The sequence below is a fragment of the Chinchilla lanigera genome, unplaced genomic scaffold, assembly GCF_000276665.1.
Source record: "Chinchilla lanigera isolate Chin_1 unplaced genomic scaffold, ChiLan1.0 scaffold00043, whole genome shotgun sequence".
NCBI lineage: Eukaryota > Metazoa > Chordata > Mammalia > Rodentia > Chinchillidae > Chinchilla > Chinchilla lanigera.
In genome coordinates, this window is record NW_004955444.1 from 19,696,186 (window position 1) to 19,700,811 (window position 4,626).

At 34.7% G+C, this 4,626-nt stretch overlaps 1 protein-coding gene across 5 annotated transcripts in view; it reads left to right on the top strand.

Annotated features, from left to right (window-relative positions):
• The window catches only part of Tox (thymocyte selection-associated high mobility group box), a 342,631-nt gene that overhangs the window by 242,397 nt on the left and 95,608 nt on the right, over positions 1-4,626 (top strand). The window lies entirely within an intron of this gene.

Consider the following 4,626-nt stretch of genomic DNA (forward strand, 5'->3'; position numbering starts at 1 on the left):
ACCTAATCTTTGATAAAGGGGCCAAACAAACTCACTGGAAGAACGATAGCCTCTTTAATAAATGGTGCTGGAAAAATTGGCTTGACACCTGCCAAAGACTGAAAATAGACCCAAGTCTATCACTGTGCACTAGTCTCAAATCAAAATGGATCACAGATCTCAATATTAACTCAGAAACACTAAATTTATTGGAAGAGAAAGTAGGTAAAAATTTTGAAGATGTATGGGTAAGCAGAGAGTTCATGAACAAAAACCAAACCACACAGGAAATAGTTCAAATAATCAACAAGTGGGATCTCATCCCACTGACAAGTTTCTACACATCTAAAGAAATCTCCAGTAGAGTAAAAAGAAAACCCACAAATTGGGAAAGAATTTTAGCTATCTCTGAGACAAAGGTCTTCTATCTAGAACATATAAAGAATTAAAAATATCAGCCCACCCCCACATTCAAAGACCCAATCCAAAAATGGGTATCTGAGGTGAACACAACCTTCTCAGATAAAGAAATACAAATGGCAAATAAATGCATGAGAAAATGTTCAACATCATTAGTCATTCGAGAAATGCAAATTAAAACAACATTGAGATTCCACCTTACCCTAGTAAGAATGTCTAGCATTAAGACATCAACCAATTACAAATGTTGGTGAGGCTGTGGAGAAATAGGAACACTTCTCCACTGCTGGTGGAAATGCAGACTGGTGAAACCACTGTGGAAATCAGTTTGGAGATTCCTCAGCAAATTAGGCCTAGAGGTCCCATTCAACCCAGCTATTCCCCTTGTGGATATTTTCCCAGAAGATCTGAAAACATCATATCACAGCAATGTATGTGCCCCCATGTTTAAAGCAGCGCAATTTGTAAATGCTAAATTGTGGAATCCACCCAAATGTCCATCAACTGAGAATTGGATTAAAAAATTGTGGTACTTCTATATAATGGAATATTACTCAGCTATAAAGAAAGATAAACTCAAGGCTTTTACAGGTAAATGGTCACATCTAGAGACCATACGCATAAGTGAAATAAGCCAGACCTCCATGTGTAAGCAATATATTTTCTCACTAGTGTAAGAACCTGAAAGAATGAATAAAAATTAGAACGTATGAAGACATTGAGAAATGAAAGGAAAATGCTCAAAAGTAAAGAACAAGTGCTGCGAGGGGACAGAGAAAACAAAGAAGGGGAAATTATGTATGTGTGTACAGGATAGCTAACATAGATGTACTATTGACTTCTATCTCTTTACTGATTAATTATTGATCAATGATTAATTATTTGATGATTAATTATTTGATCAATCTTATATGTCTCTATTTGTTTTCCTGAGAAACCACTTTGAAGATACCAATACATAATACAATAACCATTGTTAATTTCCTACCTCTTTGTCTGTAACTCTGTATTGCTTGTATTTTTCTTATGCTATTTTGTAAATGGATGTGTGTTTGTGTGTTTGTTAATGTATTTTCCTTCTTTATTTTTAAAATAAATTTTTAAAAAACAGTGCAACAGACTGTTGATGAGACTGGAATGTGTTCAATAGGCCTGCACATTTTAGTACACTGCCTGACTTTGTGTTTGCTTTGAATGACAGACATATATTTTCTTTCTGCCATAACAGTCTCTTTGTTTTCCGATGTACATGTTGAAAGAGATTGAATCTACCACAAAAGATATTCTTTCAGATCTTTAATTACATGTGTCTTTGATGCTGTGAGCTTTATTTGATTATGTGCAATGATGTGATTCCACTAAATGTGTGTGCAAACTGCAGGCAAGGGGGGAACGCTATTTAGAGGGCTTCTTGATTCTCTATTTCATAGAACTGAGAAAGGGAATACATTCATTATAACCAAAGAGTGCCAAAGCAAAATTAAGAAATTTGAAGGAGAGTTATGTGTCCACATATTCCTCCTCACATTACTGTAACTAGCAAAATTTGAGCTTTTATATTTTCTTGGGATTGAGAGTATATCTCAGTGGTGCAGCAGTTGCTTAGGATGAATAAGGCTTTGAGTTCAACTCCCACAACTGCCAAATATGTGTACACTTGTGTGTGTGTGGTCTTGCTTGATGCAGTTATGGTACAGTGCATGTCATTGTTCCATTGCTGTCTTTCTTATAGATCTTCATGTTTATAAAGAAATTATTTAGAAATCATCTAGTCACATCATTGTAGTAATTAATGAAAAAGATGCCATATGGAAAATCTTTGTATGGTAAAAAACACAATTTTAAAATTTAGTTCCAGCTTTTGCTGCCTTTGTGAACTGAGATCTTGGGAACCAGGACATAAGTTATCCTATAAATGCAATCCTTTAATCAAAATAGTCTTCATAAATATTTTAGCAGTATTTGTGATGCTTTTAATTCTACACCATTTCACTTTAATTTACTTCAAAGCTAAATTATTAACATGTCTTGTCCTAAAAGTTCAAAGTACAATACACTGAAGTGACTAGGAATTCAGAACATTCTTTGAATGTGTAAATATATATTGTTCATGTTTACTTGCATTTCTAGGAGAAAATATAGAACTAGTCTAAAATTGTCATTATTTCCTTCCACCTGGCAGAATGCAGGCCACATAATGGGTACTTCATGAGTTGTAGAATGAAATTTCTCAAACAAACGAATTGCATTCTAGTCTTTGAAGTGCTTTTCTTTTTTTCTCCTAAAACACCTAAATCTCTTTGCTACCTACTGGCTGCACATAACCGGGATCTGTCTTTTGTGCCTCCTCATAAAGGGTTCATATCTTCTGTCCTCAAAACCACAATAGGATTGTAGTGATCCACGTGAATGACTGTAGCTGGCTTCATATATGTACTGTTGCTCTTTCTGCCATTATTTAAAGAGAAGTATGTTGATCCAAATCAATTAATACCTGCCTACAGAGATGCATTTTACCCAAGATATAAATCATAGCACATTCTGTTGCCCCCTATGATCACACTGAGTTAACCTTATTCTTATGATAAAATTCAGGCTGAGAAAAATATATGTTTAAATTTTCTAAAATAGAAATATATAATACAAACACATTACAGATATTCACAACATTTAAAGGTAAATGACACATTTAGGCACATTTTAATGGTCTTAATACATGATCCAACAAATAGAGCTTATACTAACATATATTTCGTAGAAGTGTTTATGTTTTGAACTATCCGTTTCTAGACCTAGTTTATTATTGAAGTATTAAACCCTAAGAAGAAAAGTCATGCTTGGAAACTTTATTAAATAGTTTTCGTTAAGTACACAAAGAAAACCAGCATAGAATTTGGGAGCCATTTATGTCATTTTTAGGCCAGAGTTACAACTTGATCATATTGATGTACTGCTGTTCATTTATTCATCTGTATTCATACAGTACATGTTTCTGAAGTATATACTACCAGAACAGGAGATTAGAAATCATCTGATCTCATCCAATATTTTAAAGAAGAAAAGCTGAGGCATAAATTCTGTTTGTGATTGCCACTTTGGTGAATCTAGTGTAACCCAGTTCAGTGCTTCTGATCTTTCCAGAACTTTTACCAGAGCATCACCCAGCCTTGTGCTCACTCCTTTTCTCTCGCTGTGTACAATGCCAGTTACCAAGGAACGTCACCAAAACCATCAAAGAAGTTTAACCAGAAGAATCTTTGCTTAAATTATCCTAGTGCACCACTAGGAAATAGTAAATCGTAATAAATCATATCCTTTTTGATATACTATATTTCACTTTTTAGGATGTTTTGCTATTCTAAGAAGGAATCACTTTTCTGAGTCTTGGCTATGGTAGAGCCCACCCTGAAAAACAAAAAAGAAATCCACAAACCCACAAAATCATCCTGGACATTTAATTGCACTGAGAAGATACTTACTAAGTTTTACCATCTACTAGTGCATTCCTTTCTTGATGGATAATCAGTATATTACTTGAATCCTTAAGGTCTTTAAGTGATTTAAAAGAGTTTCTATGAGGAAGATTAATTCATGAAAAAGGAGTCCATATAACATGTATGTGCTCATGTTAGAAGCCACTACCTTGGCTATAACAACAACAACAAAAAAAAATAGAATTAAAGAAATATCTGGGGAAAGCTTTCCATAGTTCAGAAACATCTTGAACTTGGCTCCAGACACTAGCACATACTATTGAAATGCATCATGAACTGTGGATTTCACTCAAAGGTCTCTGTATGTTCCCCCACTAGGACAAACAAAATGTAGAATCCTTGTCTCCAGCACTTAGATCTAGCCTGCAAGGCCAAAAAGATAAAGATGTTTACAAGCTACAAAGCTCTCGCTGATGACGGGAGTTCCTAGTCTTTCAGTGTTGGACAGCCTACATGTTTTTGCCTCCTTTTGTAACATTGCTTTCTACTTTAAAATATTTCTGTAGCATACTGTCTGAATTTTAAATTAAGCTGGTGGAAATTAATTTTGCCTTCATTTTGAAACATCAGTTGCAATTTTTAGATATCCTTCTTTGGGAGTTGGGTCCAATACAAATAGATTTCCCTCTGAAGAATAAATGATGTCCGATTCTCATCTTTGGCTCTGTTTTCAAATTTTGGCTCAGAAATGACTCAAGTAGGGGCTGGGGATTTAGCTCAGCGGCAAAGCGCC